The sequence below is a fragment of the Equus quagga genome, chromosome 12 (assembly GCF_021613505.1).
Source record: "Equus quagga isolate Etosha38 chromosome 12, UCLA_HA_Equagga_1.0, whole genome shotgun sequence".
NCBI classification, from domain to species: domain Eukaryota; kingdom Metazoa; phylum Chordata; class Mammalia; order Perissodactyla; family Equidae; genus Equus; species Equus quagga.
Window position 1 is genome coordinate 33,811,031 of NC_060278.1, and position 20,103 is coordinate 33,831,133.

The 20,103-nt window shown below is 36.0% G+C and overlaps 1 protein-coding gene and 1 pseudogene across 1 annotated transcript in view; one reads left to right on the forward strand and one right to left on the reverse strand.

The window, feature by feature from the left end:
* AKT3 (AKT serine/threonine kinase 3) overlaps window positions 1–20,103 on the forward strand; it is a 325,271-nt gene that overhangs the window by 281,157 nt on the left and 24,011 nt on the right. The window lies entirely within an intron of this gene.
* On the reverse strand, window positions 6,096–7,437 carry LOC124248434 (zinc finger CCCH domain-containing protein 15-like; annotated as a pseudogene).

Sequence of the window (20,103 nt, forward strand, 5' to 3'; positions counted from 1 at the left end):
GCCAAATATTGTTCTCTATTAATCCCTAAAGTAATGATAGAATGATATCATATGAGTTATAAGGAAATAAGACAAGTACTTAATTTCTGTATTATATTACGGTAATGGGGAATGTGGTGATTTTCTAAGCATTTCTTGTAACTAGATATTTAAAATGGTTGCACCATATTGAACACCTCTACTCAAACTTCAGTTCAATTAAATGCACATCTCTTGAGTTTCTACCTTGTATAAAGCACTGGGGTAAGTATTAGATCCTTCTCAACCCTTACGAGAAGCATGTGGCCGTTCTTAACTGTCCTCAATGTGTAGTAACTTCATGTAGGCATCCACTTTATAACACTGATGATATTTTTTATGAGTTGCATCCATATATAACCCCAATGAACTATGCACTCTTCTTATCATGTCAGTACACTGCAAAAGAACCTGGAAAAGACCAGGGTCTTGTCATGTCTCCCAGAAATAAGACATGATCAGAGGTTTTCTTTGGTGCACAAAGCTATAAGCCACAACTAAATAGCCCTTTGATACACCCTGTCCAAGGAGGACCCAATCAAAAAAGAAAGAAAGAAAGAAAAGAAGGAAAAATTTCTTTAGGAGAGAATTGTGGAACACCAGCATGGCACTGCCAACTTAAGGAAGAGGCAAAACGTGCACTTTCTTCAGTCCTATTAGGAGACTAAGATATGCTACAAAGACTTCCTCATCAGTGTTCAGCTTTTCACGTTAAATGGTAGTTTGGCTACTTGGAGAAAGTTTGAGAACCCAGCTAGTATATCAGTGAAGAAGCCAGGCTTATTCTGTCTCTGCTCCACTGGACCAGACATGCCCAGAGTAGAGGTACCCAGGAAGCTCCCTTGTGGCAAATGGGATTGGAGGAGCCAGCAAGTAGGGCAGGGAGAAGGAGCTGCCACAGTATGGCTTTAGATGATGGGTGTGGTGAAATGAGTTTCACTTGTTATGCTTGATAAAAATAGTTGCCTCTTAATTTGAGCAAAGGTGTTAAGTATCTTGTATAAAGAAGCACCACTACAAAAATTACCAAGTTTCCATTCATCATGGACTGACACCTGCTCCGGGTTTACTTGGGGTCTCCTGGATGTCAGATGAGGCACGGGTGTTCTCAGCCGGCCTTGCACACTGGAAGAACAACAGCATCATAGCAGCACCCTTAAATTTTGAGGCTCTTTCTAAAAGGCCTTGAAATGTGATTGGCTGTATTTATTTGGGTTTGTATTGTATCGCTAATAAAAAAGGAATTAATTATGTTAATACTGATGCCAGTAGCTTTTTAAATGAATTCCGTTATAATTCTAGTGCTTTAGACAGTATAAATATGAAATAATTCACAATATTAAACATTTTTATGGAGCCCCTATGTCTTTAAAACGTGGAATTTACTCGTAAGAGGCTAATTCATCTCAAAGATCAGGTATTTTTTACTACAGTTTTATTAATATGCTTTGGGAGATTTACTGTTTTTGTAGATTTATTATTACATGCTTTTTGGCCATTTTTCTATATATTGTGGCAAATCTAGAGATGAAGGCACAAGTAGAGATGATTGGATCTTTAGAGGAAAACTAGATCTCTCCCAGGGCAAAGTGAAAACTGAATTAATTTAATTGTGAGTGTCCTGGTGTGCCACTCTGAAGAGCACGGTACCGAAGTGTGGAAATCCTCTCCTGGGCTTGCCTCTTCATCCCATGTGGGCATGGGCGGTTCATTTTACTCACGCGTAAAATTAGGATCTCTAAAGTGTCTTTCAACTTTAAGATTCTCTGGCAGGATGTTTTATAATATGAATTTATCTAGATAAATTTCTATTTAGGTTTTACACTCAGTTTGTCAACTTCTACAAAAAGATCTGCTGGGATTTTGTGGGAGATTGTGTTGAATTTGTAGATAAATTTGAGAGAATTGGCGTTTGAACAGTGTTGAGCCTTTGGATCCATGAACACAGTGTCTCTCTCAGTTTATTTAGGTCTTTACTTTCTCTCAGTAATGTTTTATAATCTTCAGTGTTTAAGTCTTACCTATATTTTGTTAAATTTATCCTTAAGTATTTTATGTCTTCTCACATCAATGGTATTTTAAAATTTCATTTTCACATTGTTTGCTGCCAGTATATAGAAATACGATTGATTTTTGTATATTGACCTTGTATCCTGCAAATTTGCAAAACTTACTAATTTTAGTAGCCTTTTTTGTAGATTACTCAGGATTCTCTGCACAGATGATCATATCTTGTGTAAATAAAAAGTTTTACTCCATGTTTAATCTGTATGTGTTTTATTTCTTCATTTTCCTTATTCTGTTGGCTAGGACCTTACTACAATGTTGGAGAGAAGTGATGAGTGGACATCCTGGCTTTGTTCCTGATGTTAGGGAGAAAACATCATTTAGTATTAAATATGATGTTAATGATCACAGATAGCCCTGAGACTTAGTTTCTAACTGTCTCTTTCCAATGAAAAGTACCAAAGTTACTTGGAGAAGTGGTTGATTTCAGAGGTGGGTGGGAAAAATAAATGATGAGCCCAAGGAATTTTGTGGTGTCAGAAAGTAAAAAACAAAGATAGACAGACAGAAAAAGACATAAAAATGACACAGGAGCCAACCTTCAATAATTCCCATTGGGGAAAGCTGGAGCAATTTCAGTAACAAAATAAACACAGTATTGTATTATGACCCAAAGGATAAAATACATACCCATAAGTTCATACTGCAAAAATTAATGATTGAACAAATAAATAAAATGTTGAGAAGGGAAATGTCTTCCTTATAGATGAATTCCAATTAATAAATGCAGAAGAAATCAGGGAACTAGAAAATCACCATGAAAACACCAGAGTAAAAATTGCTGCATGCGAGATCCACCAACTAATGTTAAAATTAGTAGTGGTAGTAGGCAAAAGTTTAGGAAAGAAGAGGGGCTGGCCTGCTGGTGTAGTGGTTAAGTTCATGTGCTCCACTTCAGCAGCCCAGGGTTCATGGGCCTAGATCCTGGGCATGGACCTACACACTGCTCATCAAGCCATGCTGTGGTGGCATCCCACATACAAAGTAGAGGAACATTGTCACAGATGTTAGCTCAGGGCCAATCTTCCTCACTAAAAAAAAAAAAAAAAATTAAGTTTAAGAAAGATATTTGTGTAGTCTCAACATATCTCTCCTCACACATTTATTATTTACAAATATTAAAAGAATAACTTTACAGTAGAGAAACCTGGCAGACAGTGTCTTGAACCAAGTGATCAAGATTAACATCATCAGTAATAAGACATACTGACATCATGTAACCCATGATAAGATGCCCTGGGAAAGATGTATCACTTTTGTAGTATTCTTCCTCAAAATGCAGAACCTCAATAGAATCATGAGAAAACCTGGGGGACCCACATGGAGGGTCATTCCTCACAGTAACTGGATAGCTTCCCCAGTGTCAGCTTCATGAAAGGCAGGAATGATTGTGGAACTGTCAGGTTGGAGGAACCTGAGGTGGCAGGAAATCTACATAAAATTGGTAGTTTATGGTTTTGTACCAATGTTAATTTCTTAGTTTTGATAATTGTACTATGGCTGTGTGAGATATTAGCATTAGGGGAAGGTGTGTAAAGGGTATGTGGGAACTCTTTGTACTATTTTTGTAAGTCTTCTCTAAGCCTAAAATTATTTCAATATAACAAATTACAGAAATGTGATGTTAATATAGGTTTTCAATCCCTCCTTTATTAGGCTGAGGAAGTTCCCTTGTAGTCCTAATATGCTAATAGTTTTTATCATGAATAGGTATTGAATTTTTTTTAAGTCTTTCTGCATTTATTGTGATGATCATATGGTTTTTCTCCTTTATACTCTATTAAAATCGTGAATTACATTGATTGGTTTTCTAATGTAAGTGAACTTTACATTCCTGGGGAAAACCTCACCTATTCATTATGTGTTATCCTTATTATATATTGCTAGATTTAATACAATATGTTTTTTAAGGAGTTTTTTGCAGCCTTAAATCATAAGTGATACTGGGGTGTCCTCTTCTTTTCCCAAAATGTCTTGGAATGATTTTCATTTGAGGATCATGTTTACCTTTTAAAAACAAGGTGGGAAGTACTGCCTCTTCTTCAATTGTCTGGAATCGTTTGTGTAGAATTTGTGTTACTTGTTCTTTAAATCTTTGGTGGAATTTGCCGGTGAAGCCACTTGGGCCTGGAGTTCTGTCTTTGTTGGAAGATTTTTAGCTGTGAACTCAGTTTCTTTAATATTTATGGGACTATTCTGGTTATCTGTTTCTTCTTGAATGAGCTTTGGTATTTTGTAGCTTTCAAGGAATTTGTCATCTAAGTTTTCTAATTTATTGGCTTAAAAATGTTTGTAATATCCCATTATTGTCTTTATAGTGTTTGTTGTATATTTAGTGATGACCTCTCTTTTATTCCTGATATTGGTAATTTGTGTCTTCTCTCTTTTTTTCTTAATTAATCTGGCTAGAGGTCTATCAATGTTACTGAATTTTTTCAAAGAGCTAGCTTTTAGTTTCACTGACGTTCTGTATTGTTTTTCTGTGTTCAAATCCATTATCTGTTTATTATTTCTTTATTCTGCTGCTTTTGCATTTGTGTTGCTCTTCTTTCTCTGTTTTCTTTAGGAGGAAGGTAAGATTATTGGTTTGAGACCTTTCTCGTTTTCTAACATAAGCGCTTAGTGTTGTGTTTCTGTCTAAGGCCTGTTAGGTATGCTTTGCAAATTGTGATGTGTTTTCATTTCAAAATATTCTTATTCCCCTTGTGATTCCTTAACTCAGGGATTATTTAGAAGTGTGTTGTTCAATTTCTAAATATATCAATTTTTCAGATATCTTTCTGTTGATTCCTAACTTAATTCTCTTGTGGTTGGAAAACATATTTTATATGATATTAATCCTTTTAAGTTTATTGAGACGTTTTTCATGGCCCAGAAAATGGTTTATCTTGGTGTATGTTCTACATACACTTGAAAAGAATGCGTATTCTGCTTTTATTGCATAAAGTGTTCTATCAATATCCATTAGGTCGAGATGGTTGATAGTGTAGCTCATGTGTCCTATATTCTTACTGATTTTCTGTCTACTTGTTCTATCAGTTACTGAAAAAGGATTGATGAAATCTTCGGCTATAATTGTGGATTTGTTTCTTTCCTTTTTTAGTTTTGTTTCATGTATTTTGAAGCTTCATTGTTAGTTTCATACACATCTGCAATTGTCATGTCTTCTTGTAAATTTACCCCTTTATCATTATGAGGTGTTCGTCTGTATACATAGCATTAATCTTTGTTTTGAAATCTACTTTGTCCAATATTAACAGAAGTACTCCAGCTTTCTTTTGATTTTGTATAGGTCTTTGTCATCATGTTGCTTTTAACCCATGTCATTATATTTAAGTGGATTTTCTTTTAGACATCATGTAGTTGAGTCTTGTGTTTTTTGAGGGGGATGAATTTTAATGTATGATGATCTTTATTTACAACTATATTGGCAAAAAGAAGAGGGAAAGGTTTAAAACACAAGGTGTTACAGCTGATCCTGACAGATTAAACAAGTTGCATTTTGAATTGCTGTCTAATTGTCCAAAGATATACAATACTGAATCTGCATATTGAGTTCCCTTTATGAGGTACAGTTCTCATATTTTAGGCAGTCTTGTAAACATATAAATACAAAGGAAATGAAATCACTCAGTGAAAACTGCATTAAATGAAGGGTATTTCAAATTTAAATTTATGTTGTCTTTGTAATAACACATGCCCAGTGAAAATCAAAAGCTGGAAAAGCAGTCATGCTTCCTACTTGAGTGAACAGTTACTGCTGTCAGTCATTTTCTGCAATGACCATTATATTTTCAACTTATCGTGAGCTATTCTGAACTTACTATTGGGATGTAGCCAACGTCAGAAGACAAGACTTAGGGAGAGTATTCCTTTTTGGGGAGAAGGTAAGCCTTCCAGAATCAGCATGAGAAATAAAGATCCTGTTGGAGAATTCTAGGTGGAAAAATCACTGTAGCCAATTTCAATTCATGCTGCGCTGGTTTAATTTTTCCTTGACTTGTCTCGTGTCATTTTTCTAAATCAGGTGTGTATAATTCTTCTTCTAATTCATCAAAATCTTCCCCAGTAGAAAGATTTTCATTGATAAGAACAACATCAATGGCTCCATTTTTCTGTCCCTTCCCTTCGCTGTCCTTTTCCAAATCACTTTTTTCACCGTTTCCAGCCCTGCCTCCAGAAGCTTTGCTTCATTTGTTTCCATCCTCTTCTGAAGTCTAGGCGCTGGAATCTTTCAGGACTGGCTCTGGTAACACCTGTCTCATCTACCTCTCCCGGGATGTACGCTTAACTCTCCGTCACTTCCGCTCCCTGAATCCTCAGCCTCACCTCCACCTGATCCTAGGTGTAACAAGTATCATCTTCTTCCTCCTCATTGTCATCAACCCCTTCAGGACGAAATTCAAACACCTCACAACCACGGGTCGTTAGTGCCTTCCCTGCTTTGAAGTCTGCTTTTTTTCCCCATATCTTGCTCAAGTTTATGAATCTGGTCTTTTCCTTTTCTTCCTTGCAAGAAAAGATTCCAGAGTGATTTTGGTAGCATTTGGACCTAGGGCAGCACACTCTCTTTCAATTAGATCTCCTAATGAAATTTCATCTTCTTCTTTTCATCTTTTTTTCAACACAAATCCAGGTAAGTGCATGATGATACGTGCAGTTATCACTGCTCCAGGGCATACCCGAAGTTAGCCATGTTTGTTATTTTCAATAGCTTCAAGGAAAAGTTTGCACACTATTTGAGTTTTGGGTTTTTTCTTTTCCACCTCACCGTGCTGCTTGTCCACTACGTCTTCCAGCTTTTTCTCATCCCAGTTATCTGTAGAATCTTTTTCAAGTTCCTCACCTCTTGAATCACATTTTCCCCCCAGAGTCAAGTCCTGAGAGAACTTAGACTTAGCTCTGTTAGTGCATCGTCCTTGCTTGAAGAATGCACACACCACGGACTTAGCTCTGTTAGTGCATCGTCCTTCCTTGAAGAATGCACACACCACGGACTTAGCTCTGTTAGTGCATCGTCCTTGCTTGAAGAATGCACACACCACGGACTTGGGGCCTGCACCGTTGCTTGCTTTGTGAGCAGCAACTCCAGGTGCAAACAGCTCCTTTAGCTCTTGCAATCCTTGCTTCTTGTCATCTTTCTTCAGTTTCGTTTCAGCTTCACTTTATGCTGCCTGATGTGGATTTTGTTGGCCAGACTGAACTTGGTGAGCAGCAGCCTTGATAAACTTCTGTTGCTTTGCTCCTTTCTTATTCTTTAGACCAAAAGTTTTGTCTTGGATAATCTTCTCTTTCTTTGTCTACTCCACCTTGTTTGCTGCTCCCAGCCTGAGCTTGTTTCTTGGGGGGCATCGTGGAGACAGGTGGCACCAGCCAGACTTAAGCACAGCTAGATACCGTCGGGGGATCTGGCCCCCGGCAGGAGGAGGAAGACGACTCCGGCCACTGTGGCCGCTGCAGGGCATCTGGCTTTTTTCTTATTTGTTAGATAATATATGACTTTTAATGGGATGTGTAGCCCATTTTCATTTAATGAAATTACTGACATAATTGGGTTTAAAGCTACCATCTTGCAATTTGTTTTTTATTTCTCTTTTTGTTCCTTTCTTTGTCTGCCTTCTCTTAGATTTATTGAATATTTTTATGATTTTTAAAACATCTCAGCTATTGTCGTCTTAGCTATACATCTTTGTTTTATTGTCTTGAGGTTGTTTCTAGAGTTTCCCATATATATGTTTAACTTGCTGCAGTGTACCTTCAGTTAATATTATAACCATGTCACATTCGACAGCATATTTCTATTACCCCTTCTATTCTTTATGCTATCATTTTCATACATTTTACTTTCACATGTTATAAACATCACAATACATAGTAATTATATTTTGCTTTAGAGAATTATATTTTAATGTGACTAAGAATGCTACATATTTACCACTTTTAGCACTCTCCATTCCTTTATGTAGATCCATGCTTCTGTCTGGTTATTTTTTTCTTCATTGTTTTAGCCTTTATTCTAAGGCTCATTTAGCTCCACTTCTAAGGTATGATCTCCCTGGATTTGGAAAGATTCATGGAAAAAGGAATGCTTTGAAGGGCATATAGCATTGGAATTGGTAGGAATGTGACATTTCAGAAAGGGAGACCAATGCGAGAAAAAACAAAGTAGTGACGAGTGAAGTGCGGTAAGATATGCTGACTGGGAAGAACCAGCAATTCACGGTGGATAGAAGCTGGGTGCAAAAAATGGAGATGTGGGCCTGCTAATATAGTCTCTTGAAAAGTTTAGCTCGTGTTTGCTTGATCCACCTACTTACCAGAATTAAAGACCCTGACATAAGGAAATGACATACAATGACTGGAGCTTTTCAAGTTTTGTTAGTAGAGACTTTTAGGCAGGAGAGTTTGGAAAAGAGAATCTGGTTGAGACTACTGCAGTGATATAAATGTTAAGTGATGGAGGCCTCTGTGAAGCAGAATAAAGGCAATGAGGAAGGAATGGGAAGCGTGAACTCTCTAGATATGATAGAGAAATGAGAACTAGTAATCTAGTCTGACAATACTGGGGAAATGGGGGAGGATTATGGCTGGTTCTGGTAATATTTAATTCCAAATGGAATTCTCGAAGCACTAGAAATGCAGCACCAATATTTGGAAGTGAGAGCAGGAAAGAATATGAATATGTGGAAATTCGGTTAAATTAGAGTTGTGGGAATGGATTTCCTCTATACGGAGGAGAGGGATGAGAAAATAGATGAGAAGGAGAGTCAGCGAGGGAGGTGCAGAGGGAGGGAAGGTATGAGAACCCTGAGAGCTGGGACTGAGGATTGGAAAATGCTCACGGTCAGGAAGGGGAGCTGGATTGAGAACATGTTTTTGTTCAGTGTATCAAAGTCCTGTATGAGTATCATACAAACACTGCAGTGGCACTTTTCTGACTGAGTCATAAGTTTCTATTTTCTGGTTGAAAAATTCAGATCAAAGAGTTTGGTGATTGATGACAGTTACGCAGATGTTAGTGATCATTACTGTTTTCCTAAGTGAGGCTCGGTTGGACAAGTGTAACATGACACTAAGAGAGAAGAGAGGTAATAGGCTAAAAATACGCTCCTCAGTAGCTTCCTGTTGATACTCTCCTTATCATACTTGAATGATGGCCTATTTTGGAACATCAGGTCAAAGAAAGATGAGCTCCAAATACCTACCAAACATTCCGATTGTTTACGTTAAAATTATTGTCTTCTCTTGATAGTGAGGCATTGTACTGAGGATATGAAAGAACCCAGACAGCTCTGAAAACCAGCGTTAGTTGTGGCGTGAGATGCAAATGGTTTAAGCTTTAAAGCACTCAAATTGAGTTAAAAACTAAATATAATAAGCTGTTCTGGACAAGAATCAAAAACAAAACTACACAGGAAAGTGGAAAAAAATAAGAGAATGTATGGAAGTTTAACAGTCAAATATCACAAAAAGTAAACAGAGACAAAAATAATTTGGGGCTAAGTAGATTTCAATATATAAATATTAAATGTGAAAAGTCATTTTTGGCTTAATGAACACTAGTATAATCCTCAACAAAAAAGTAAAATTTTTGGACCAAATAGCAGCATCTGCATGCATAAAACAACACTATTAGAAATGCCAGGGGACCTCATAGAAAAACAGTTTCTTACCTAATGTGGCAGTGCTTTATCAATTTTGTTGATCTTTTCAAAGAGCCAATGTGTGGTTTTGTTTATTTTCTCTATCAATTTTTGGTTTTCAACTTATTTGATTTCTGCTCTAATTTTTATTTCTTCTGCTTATTTCAGATTTTATTTGCTTTTCGATTTCTAGTTTTCTAAACTGGAAGTTTAGACTATTGCTTTTAGATTTTTCTTTTCTAATATATGCATTCAGTGCTATAAATTTTCCTCTAAATACAGGCATCCCTTGGAGATATTGCAGACCACTGCAAAAAAAGGCAATATCTCAATAAAATGATCCACATGAATTTTTTGGTTTCTCAGTGCATAAAAAACTTATGTTTACGCTATACTGTAGTCTATTAAGTGTGCAATAGTATTAGGTCTAAAAAAAACCAATGTGCATACCTTAATTAAAAAGTAGCTTGTTTGAAAATGCTAACCATTATCTGAGTCTTCAACAAGTCACACTTGTTTTGTTGGTGGAGGGTCTTGCTTCAGTGTTGCTGGCAGCTGACTGATCAGAGTGGTGGCTGCTGAAAGCCGTGGTGGCTGTGGCAGTTTCTTAATGTAGGACAGCAGTGAAGACTGCCACATTGACTGACTCTTCCTTTCACAAACGATTTCTCTGTAGCATGCGATGCTGTTTGATAGCATTTTACCCACAGTAGAACTTCTTTCAAAGTTAGAGTCAATCCTCTCAAACCCTGCTGCTGCTCTTTATCAGCTAGGTTTTTGTCATATTCTAAGTCCTTTGTTGTATTTCAGCAGTCTTCATCGTGCTTAGATTACATCTCAAGAACCACTTTCTTTGCTCATCCATAAGAAACAACTCCTCATTCATTAAAGTTTTATCATGAGATTTCAGCAATTCAGTGACATCTTCAGGCTCCAAATCTGGTTCTCTTGCTATTTCCACCACAGCTGTAGTTACTTCCTCCACTGAAATCTTGAACCCCTCAGTCATCCATGAGGGTTGGAATCAACTTGCTCCAAACTCCTGTTAATGTTCATATTTTGACCTCTTCTCGTGAATCGTGAATGTTCTTAATGGCATCTAGAATGGTGATTCCTTTCCAGAAGGTTTTCAACTGACTTTGCCCAGATCCCTGAGGGGAGTCACCATCTCTAGTGGCTACAGCCTTACAAAATGTACTTCTTAAATAATGATTTGAAAGTTGAAATTTCTCCTTGATCTGTGGAGTGCAGAATGGATGCTGTGTTAGAGGCATGAAAACAACATTAATCTTGTTGTACGTCTCCATCAGAGCTCTTGGGTGACCAGGTGTCTTGTCAATGAGCAGGGATCTTTTGAAAGGAGTCATTTTTTCTGAGCAGTAGGTCTCAACAGTGGGCGTAAAATATTCAGTAAACCGTGTTGTAAACAGATGTGCTGACATCCAGGCTTTGTTGTTCTGTTTACAGAGCACAGGCAGGCTGGATTTAGCATAATTCTTAAGGGCCCTAGGATTTTCAGAATGGTAAATGAGCACTAGCTTTAACTTAGTCACCAGCTGCATTTGCTCCAGCATAAAAGAGTCAGCCTGTCCTTTGAAGCTTTGAAGCCAGACATTAACTTCTCCTCTCTAGCTATGGAAGTCCTAGACGGCGTCTTCTTCCAATACAGGGCTATTTCATCTGCATGGGAAATCTGTTGTTTGGTGCAGCCGCCTTCATTGATTATCTCAGCTAGATCTTCTGGAGAACTTGCTGCAGCTCCTCCATCGGCACTTGCTGCTTCACCTGCACTTTTACGTTATGGAGACGCTTCTATCCTGAAACCTCATGAACCAACCTCTGCCAGCTTCAGACTTTTCTTCTGCAGCTTCCTCACCTCTCTCAGCCTTCATAGAATTGAAGAGAGTTAGGGCCTTGCTCTGGATTAGGCTTTGGTTTAAGGGAATGCTGTGGCTGGTTTGCTCTTCTATCCAGACCACTAAAACTTTCTCCGTATCAGCAATAAGGCTGTTTCACTTTCTTATCATTCGTGTGTTCACTGGAGTAGCACTTTTAATTTCCTTCAAGAACCTTTTCATTGCATTCACAAGTTGGCTAATCTTTGGTAGAAGAGGACTGGCTTTTGGCCTGTCTCAGCTTTCACCAAGCCTTCCTCTCTAAGCCTAATCGCATCTGGCTTTTGGTTTAGAGTGAGAGCCCTGCAGCACTTCCTTTCACTTGGGCACCCAGAGGCCATTGCTGGGTTATTAATTGGCCTGATGTCAATATTGTTGTGTCTCAGGGAACAGGGAGGCCCAACGAGGGGGAGAAACAAAGCAACAGCTGGTCGGTGGAACAATCAGAACACACACAACATTTATCAATTAAGTCCACCGTCTTACGCGGGCACAGCTTGTGGTGCCCCAAAACAATGACAGTAGTAAGATCGCTGATCACAGAGCACCACAAAAAAAATAGAAGAAAAATGATGAGAAGGTTTGAACTATTGCCAAAATTACCAAAATGTGATACAGAGACGTGAAGTGAGGAAATGCTTTTAGGAAAATGGTGCGTAGGCTTGTTCAATGCAGCATTGTCGCAAAACTTCAGTTTGTACAAAACATGCTATCTGTGAGGCACGGTAAAGGGAACCTCAATGAAATGAGCTATGCTTGCACTGTTTTCACCGCATTACACAACTTTTGATAAGTTGTATTTTTACTTTCATTTAGTTAAAAATACTTTAAAATTTTCCTTGAGACTACTTATTACACCCATGTGTTCTTTAGAAGTGTATCCTCTGATCTCTAAGTATTTGGGGTTTCCAGGTATTGTTATCTTATTGATTTCCAGTTCAATTCCATTGTGATTTGAGAGCATAGCCTGGTATAATTTCTCTTCTTTTAAATTTGTTGAGGTGTGTTTTATGGCCAAGAATGTAGTTTGTCTCGGTGAATGTTCTGTGAGCTTGAAAAGAATGTGTATTCTGCTGCCGTTGGATGAAGTTGTCTTGAATGTCAGGCAGATCCAGTTGGCTGATGGTGCTGTTCAGTCCAACGATGTCCTTACTGATTTTCTGTCTGCTGGGTCTGTCAGTTACTGACGGGGATGTTGAGGTCTCCAACTGTAATAGTGGAGTAATCTGCTTTTCATTGAAGCTGTATCAGTTTTTGTTGTATTTTGACACTGTTGTTAGATGTGTACACATTAAGGATTGGAGAATTGACCCCTTTATCATATGTAATGTCCCTATTTATCTGTGATAATTTTCTTTACTCTTAAGTCTGCTCTGTCTGAAATTAATATAGCTACTCCAGCTATGTGTTGATAAGTGTTAGCATGGTATGTCTTTCTCCATCCCCTTACTTTTACTCTCTGTGTCTTTACATTTAAACTGGATTGTTTGTAGACAATATACAATTGTGTCTTGTTTTTTTATCTGACAGTCTTTGTCTTTTAGTTGGTTTTATTTACACCATTTAAATTTAAAGTGATTATTGACATAGTTGGATTAATATCTACCATAATTGTTACTGTTTTCTATTTGTTGTCCTCTTCTCTTTTTGTGTGTTCCACTCTTTTTCTGACTTCTCTGCATTTAATTGAGCATTTTCAAAGACTGCATTTTTTTCTCCTCTCTTAGCATATCATTTATACTTCTTTTAAAATTTTTTTAGTGGTTGCCCTTGATTTTGTAGTATGTATTTATAACTAATTCAAGTCCTTTTTCAAATAATACTATACCACTCCACGGATAGTATAAACACCTTATAACAGTATTCCTAATTCCTTGCTCCTGTCCTTCATAATACTCCTGTCATTACCCATAAACTATAATTATTATATACATTGTTGTATTGTTATTTTGAACAAACTGCTACCTGTTAGATCAATTAAGGATAAGAAAAAAAGATTTTATCTTCATTTATTCCTTTCTAATGCTCTTTATTTATTTAGATGTAAGTTTCTGACCTATATCATTTTCTTTCTTTCTGATGAAACATTTCTTGCAAGGCAGGTCTACTGGTGACAAATTGCATCAATTTTTGTTTGTCTGGGAAAGTCATTATTTTTCCTTACTTTTGAAGGATAATTTTTCTGGATACAGAATTTCTAGGTCTTTTGTCATTAAGTATTTTAGTCCACTTTTTCCTTGCTTGCATGGTTACTGAAGAAAAGTCCAATGTAATTCTAATCTTTGCATCTCTATAGATAAAGTTTTTTGGTGCGTGTGTGTTTGTGTGTGTATTTCTTTCTGGCTTCTCTCAAGATTTTATCTTTATCTTTGATTTTGTGCAGTTTGAAGATGATATGGCCAGGTAGATTTGGGGGTATTTATCTTGGTTGATATTCTCTGAACTTCCTGGATCTGTGGTTTGGTGCCTAGCACTAATTTTGAAATATCTTCAGTCATTATTGCTTAAAATTGTTTCTTTCTCTCTCTGTTCTCATTACACATGTGTTTCATCTTTTATAATTGTCCCACAATTCTTGGATAGTGTCTTCTTTTTCATTCTTTTTTCTCTTTGCTTTTCAGTTGGGAGTTTCTATTAGCGTTTCTTCAACCTCGCTGGTTCTTCCCTTGGCTGTACTCTGACTGTTGATGAGCCCAGCAAAGGCATTCTTAATTTCTCTGATCACATGTTTGATTTCTAGCATTTCCTTTTGAGTCTTTCTTAGTGATTCCATTTCTCAGCTTATATTGCACAGCTGTTCTTGCATGGAGTCCACTTTTTTCCATTAAAGTCCTTAGTACGTTAATCATAGCTGCTTTAAAATCCTGGTCTGATAATTCCAACATTTCTCCCATATCTGAGGCTGGTTCTGATGCTTGCTCTGTATTTTGAAACTATGTTTTTTATCTTTTAGTATGCCTTGTAACTTTCTGCTGAAAGCTAGATATCATATACTGGGTAAAAGAAACTGAGGAAGGTGAGGGCAATAGGTCTTTAGGGGAGATTTTAGGTGTATTCTCACTAGTTCATCAGGCTAAACTTACTAGTTCTAGTACTTTTTTTTTCTAGGAGGTATCTACATAGATGATCATGTCATCTATTTCCAATTTGTATGCTTTTTATTTCTTATCTCTTGCCTTATTGCACTGGCAAGGATCACCAGAACAATGTTCTATAGAAATAGTAAGAACAGGCATTTAATTATTACTAATCTTAGGGAGATAGCATTCATATTTCTTCTCCTGAATATGATGTTAGCTGTAGGGTTTCTTTATACATACTGTATCTCAGGTTAACAACATTTTTTACTATTCCTGTTTTCTGAACATTTTTATTATGAGTGGATGCTGGATTTTGTCAAGTGCTATCTTCTGCATTCACTGAGACAATCATGCACTATTTGTATTTTAGTTTGTTAATGTGGTGAATCACACTGATTGAGTTTTGAATATTACACCTATCTTGTATGTCTAGAATAAACCCCACACTATCATGGTATATTACCTTTTTATATATTGCTAAATTTCTTTTGTTAGTATTTTGTTAAGGATTTTGCATCTATATTCATAAGAAATATCGGGCTATACTTTTCATGTACTATCTGGCTGATGTTAGAATCCAGATAATGCTGGACCCCGCAAATGAGTGGTGTTCCCTTCTCTTCTATTTCATGGAAGAGTTTGCTAAAATTGATACATTTCTTCTTTACATGTTTGATCGAATGTGCTGTGAAGCCATCTGAGCCTGGACCAAAGAAATTCAATTTCTTTAATGGATATAGGGCACTTCTAGTATCTGTTTCTTTTGAATTCGATTTGGTAGTTTGTGTTTCAAGGAATTTTAAAATTTTATCTAATTCTTGAATTCATTGGCATTAAGTTGATAGATTATTTTCTTGATATTTTCTGTTCCTTTCAGCTTGTTTTTTAAATTAGCTCTTTTTTATCTAGTCTATTAAGTTGAAAAACTTAGATTTGAATCCTTTCTTTTTTTTAAACATAAGCTTATAGTGCTATATTTTTACCTCTAAGCACTGCTCTAGCTGCATCCTGTAAGTTTTATATCATACTGTGATTTAGTTTTCATTTCAAAATGCTTTTTAATTTCCCTTGACCCTATGGATTATTGAAAATGTATTGTTTGATTTACAATATTTGGGGATTTTTCAGCTATCTTTCTTTTTTGATCTCTTGTTTAATTCTGTTATGGTTAACATCCTTTATATAATTTTAAATCTTTTTAAATTTATTGTTTTTAATGAAACAAATATGGTGTATACTGACGAACTTTTCATAGACGTTTAAAGAGAGCGTGCTGTCTTGTGCGCAGTGCTCTGAGTGTCGGCCACGTCAGGTCAGCTGGCAGTGTTGAGTCTTCTCGACTTGGCCGACCTCCTGACTGACTGTGTGAATGCTTGCTTTTATCAGTCACTAAGAGGAGAAGTTAAATCCTCATCTGTGATTGTGGCTTTGACTATTTCTCTTTTAGTTCTGTCACTTTTGCTTTCTTTTAATCTTAAAGTTTTGTTTTTAGGTGTACCGAAATTTAAGATTATTAAATCTTCTTGATGAATTTACCTCTTCATCATTTCATCTAGGTTAGCGATTTTTGGCATAAAGATTAGAGAGGAGATAAATGAAATAGAGAAGAGAAAAACAATAGAGAAAAACAATAAAAATGTTGATTGTTTGAAAAGATCAACAAAACTGACAAAATTTTAGCTAGATTGACTAGGAAAAAAGAAAAATCAAGTACTAAAAATCACAGATGAAAGAGACACATTACTACTCATTTTACAGAAATAAAAAAGATTATGAGAATACTTTGAACAGCTGTACACTAATAAAGTGGATAACCTATATGAAATGGAAAATTTCCTAGAAACACACAAACTGCCAAAATGACTCAAGAAGAAATAGAAAATCTGAATAGACCTGTAACTAATAAGGGGATTGAATCAGTAATCAAAAAACTCCAACAAGAAAAAGCCCAAGACCAGATGGCATTTACTGGAGAATTCTGCCAAACATTTACAGAAGAAATAGTGGCAATCCTTCTCAAAAACTAAAATATGATGCAACTACCGTGAAGAGTTTTACACTGTTTTTGAAAAAAAAGAGTTAATGGATAATTTTTAGAAAACTTTAAATTACCAGTTGATGTAAGAACAGTGTGAAAAGTTATGTCTCTGTCTAATCATTGAGTTAGTATAATGTCTGTTGCGCCTCCAGCTCCAGCATTTCCACCCGAGGAGGAAAACAGGAGTTCAAGCCCAGATGAGTTTTTTAGGTAACCTCCATCAAACATTCAAGGAAAACATAATTCCTGTCATTAAAAATATTTTATACAAGCTGTTCCTGAAAAACAAAAGAAAAAAGCTGATATACTAGTCAAATTTATGGTACAACCTTGATACCAAACCCTGACAAGACTAATGCAAGAAAGAAAAATTATGGGCCATTTATGAACATAGATTTAAATATTTTAAGTACAATATTAAACAGTTATTTCCAACAAATATTTACTTTCATATTGGATTTATTTTAGAAATGTTTAGAAATTAATTATAGAAATTAGATTAGAAAAATTTGTTAATGTTCTTCATCATATTTAGAGATTGAGGAATCCACAATCCTCATCATCTCAATCTTTATAGAAAAACTTTTCATGACAATGAAAGTCAAAATGATTCATGATTTTTAAAATCTGTTAAAAACACTTTTAGTAACCTAGAAGTAAAAGGAACCTTCTTTTAATATGTAAGTTTTTATCAAAAACTTTTCTACAAATATTACACTTACTGGTTGGATATTACAATTATTTTCTTTAAATGTGAAAGCAAGTTAAGGATGTTTATCAATATCACATTCTAAGCAGTTTTTATCATAGATTCTAGCCAGAACAATAAGATAAGAAAAAGAAATAAAGGGTATATGATTTTTAAAGGGAAAAAAAACCAGATCTTTAATGGGGGAATATATAATAATTAAATTTTGTCTTATTCTTACTCTGGAATACTATACTGAATAAAAAATGAATAACTTGGACTTAGAAATGTCAATATTAATAAAACTCAAAAATATATAAACTTAAAAAAAGTTACAAAGGATATGTAGGGAATGATGCCATTATTACAGAAACTGAAATAAACTGAAGAAAACTATATTTATGACTGCCTATATGTGGGAAAAAAGTATAAAAACTTGCATGCAAATGATACAAAGTAACTCCACTTTTTTTTGCTTCAATCATGTAATTGTCATTCTTGTAGGTTAAAACAGTTGAATATTAGTGAGGGGAGAGGCCTGGGTATTTAGCTGCATCTCTGTGTTTTATAGCTTAAAAAACAAAAGTTTGAAAGTATATATGACAAAACGTTAACATCCATTAAGTCTGGAGTTTTTTTAAATATTATTTTCTATTCTTTCCTTTATGCTTGAAATCATTCCTTTTTAATTTTTTGAGTCATGTGGAAGGTGAATGAAGGCGACCAGCAAGCATAGGCTACTCAGGAAAATTGAAGAGCAGAGAAGGAGAAAGCAATAGCTAAATGGAACCCGCCTGTACAATGGATTATATTTGTTTTTGTTTTGCTTATATATTTAGGGGGAAACTCCAGTAAGGGCTTTTTTTTTTTTTTTTTTTTTTTTTTTTGAGGTATAATGGCATGACTGGTGGTTACCAGTCTTCACAAAACAATTTTAACACTTTGTGCCTGGGTTAGCAGCATCTTGCACTGTGACATTGGTATACATACATAAGCATTTTATCCAAGTACACATGTTAAAATCAGAGTAACTAAATCAATTGCCTATAGAAAGGTAAGTAGACACTGTAGGTTGTTTTTCTTTTTGAATAGTTTTTGCTGTCTAATAAACTGCAATTACATGTCAGTATAATATTACCGAGCTATATACTTTGAACTGTGAGGTATGGCAAGTCCCTATGAGAGTAACATGTAAACCTGATAATTGTGAGTGATTTTTTTTTTTTTTTTTTTTGCTGCCATGGATGGATAAGACAAAAAAATCCAGCATTCAGAGACCCTAGAAACTTATTTTTCTAATCAATTAAAAAAATAAAATCTTTTAGTAATTGTCAGCTATTTCCTCTCATTTCCTTATTGGAGCATTGTTTAATGGACAAAGATAAAGTGAATACTGAAATGAAGCGAAGTTTGTTATGGAATTATGGATTAAACCAGTTATTTAAAAGAAAAAAAACCCCGCAAGGTAACTGCTCATTTACTTTACATCAAGATGAGATCCTGACATATATATATATGCATCTCAACTTTATAATTCAAGATTGCAGTTAATTACTTCTAATTCACTTGAATTACCATAGTAATAAGTCAATTAGAAACCTTATGTTTTCTTTAAAAGGACATGCGTAACATTTTCTGACATTACTTCTAAACTCAGATGAAAGCACACAGTCCTCCCTAAACGAATATTCTGCTCTGAAAGTTAGGCGGGTGAGAGCTGGTGGGAAAAGCTGCCGCAGTTTAACGTTTCCACCTTGAGATACAAATAAACAAAAGCAACTGCTGTCTAAACATCAGAGAAGAAATTAGCATGAACCAAGTAACTGAAATGAGGAAGTAAGACTACTGCCATTCCGGTCTGAATATTTTCAATATTTAAGTTTCAAAATGGACAGTAAAGCAGTTTTCCTGTTTTGATGCAATTTCACTTTAAATTCTGTGCCTAGGTTCCATATTTAATGGGTGCTGTGTCACTCATACAATATTCAAATATTCTAGAAAATAAATCATGCTTGGTTAAATGTAGTTATGAAAACATCAGCAGAAATAAAGAAATTACAGAAATGGAATCAAATAGAAGACAGAATAGGAAGAGCTACCAAAAGAACTCGTTGAACGTTAGGTAGAAGAGTGGGTCCAAGAGGAAACAAACTTGCAGTGTTCTTATTTGAAAGAAAGAATAAACCTCATGTTTTGTCTGCATTAATATCCAATAAGGATTCTGAAAGTGGAGATATATAGAAAAAAGATGTAAGATGAAACGATATAGATAGCAAGCTGTAAGATTAATAAATATAGAAAAAGTAAGATATAAGAAAAATGCAAGATCTGTGAAGCACAGCTGAGGGACTGCCCTTGGCTGAAGAGGTGGGCAGCTGTGTGGTGACGATGACTAGAAGGGAGCAGAAATGCTGCCCGGAGCCAATGTGTCTGTAAATGCTTGGTGGGGCGCTGGCGGCGTTTCTGCCTGGAGGCTCTGCTTTCTTTGCTGCAGGACTCTGCCTTCTTAGGGTGAGAAGAATGTGTGCGGCCCTTGTCAGAAGCTTGAGCAGAATGTCTTACGTTGGGAGAAGAGAGGGAACTGGAGAGAAACCTAACTAGGGGCAAGTAAGGAGGCGCCAGATGGTGCTTGAGCCCATCTGAGGTTGAAGGTTTCAGAGCCCGTCCTTGTGCC